We start from the raw sequence: 1,757 nt of genomic DNA, 5'->3' as shown, positions 1-1,757 counted from the left end.
TTGATTTTCCCACATTTAATCTGAAAAATAGATATTTATTTAATGTGTTTTACCTTATTACTGTGTGTGAAAGATTTTTGAATAGTCTTATCAGAAAATAACTTTTTTCCCTCCTACCTTCCCTGAGTATTTGCTATGTACCAAATCCTATGCTAAGCATATTAACTATATTAATAAATACTCAAATTTGGGCTTATTATTAATTTTACAAATAAGGAAACTGGGGATTTGAGTGATTATGTTAGTTTTTCAAGGTCACATAATCGATAGGAGGCAGAATGCTGAGAATGTAGTCTATCTAGACCTACATCTCTAGGTCAAGTCTAGGAGTTGTACCCTACTTATGTTATTTCTGAAAAAACTTTACTCTGTGGAGATTCTATCTCTATAACCCTCAGCCCTGATTATTACTCAGAATTACTTTATACTGCTGTTCTTATAAATTTTAATTATTCTCTTGAGCTTTTAAAAAATATTCTTCACTGAGGGATACATTACATAGAGTCGAATGTACAGATATTGCTTATACATATAAAAAAAACAAAAACATGTACCCCACACCTATATCAAAACAGAATATTTGAATCACTCAAGACATATTTCCCTTACCACTCCTCACACAATTTCTTCCTATTCTCTACTATCAAGTTCACAAGTCAACTGTTTTATTATTTCTTTCTCTATAGATTACTTTTGCCTATTTAAAAGCTTGATTTAAATGAGATTTTAAAAAGTATGTACTATTTTGTGTCTAGCTTTTCTAGCTTAGAACAGTTTTTTGAATTTATCCCATATTGTCGATTGTATTTATAGAACATTCCTTTTTACTACTTAATAATATTCTAATGTATGAATAAATCACAATATTTTAATATGCATTCCTATTGATAGATATTTTTCCCATACCTGATTATGAACAAAGGAGCTGTAAATATTTGTGTATGTCTTTTTATAGACATAAGTTTTCATATCTCATAAGTTGGCAATATCAAAAAGTAAAATTGCTAGCTCAAAAGATAAGTATATTCTGAACTCTTACTAGAAATTGTCAAACCAATTTCTGAGGTGATTTTATCACTTTATACTCTGAACAACAATATTCAGATTGTTCTGTGTCAATATTTGGTATTGTAAGTAATTTTTAATTTAACCACTCTAATAAGTGTTTAGTTGTATCTCATTTTGATTTTAGTTGTAATTTTCTTTATGAGTGATAATTTTCAAAAAAAATATTAATTTGTGAATTTTCCTACGTGAAATGCTTATTCAATTTTTTAATCTACTTTAATTATATAATTTGTCTCCTTAATATTGATTTGTAAGAGCTGATCATATAATTTAGACAAACTTCTTTAGGTATTTTTATTATGACTATTTTTGTCTATTCAGTGCTTGTGCATTCATTTTACTAAAAGTCTATTTTTTCAATGAACTTTATTTTTTAGAGCATTTTTAATAATTTTATTTTATTAGTTTCAAGTATTCAGTATATTGGTTAGACATTTATATAGTTTTTAAAACGATACCCCTGATTGCTCTTTCTCTCCTCTGGATCTCTATCTAGCCAATATTTTAATGCTCACTGCATTCTTGTGCCTTGCTCCCCATCCCCATTTATCAACTACTAATTTGTACTTCTTTAAAACTTCACCCCATTCTCCCAGACCCCCAACATCCCTCTGTCCATCAACAGATTGTCCTCTATATTTGTGTCTGTTTTTGATTAGTTTGTTCTTTTTGTTCCTTAGATTCCGCAT

The sequence above is a fragment of the Pteropus vampyrus genome, unplaced genomic scaffold, assembly GCF_000151845.1.
Source record: "Pteropus vampyrus isolate Shadow unplaced genomic scaffold, Pvam_2.0 Scaffold161, whole genome shotgun sequence".
Lineage (NCBI taxonomy): Eukaryota > Metazoa > Chordata > Mammalia > Chiroptera > Pteropodidae > Pteropus > Pteropus vampyrus.
Note: the sequence above shows the minus strand (reverse complement) of the source record.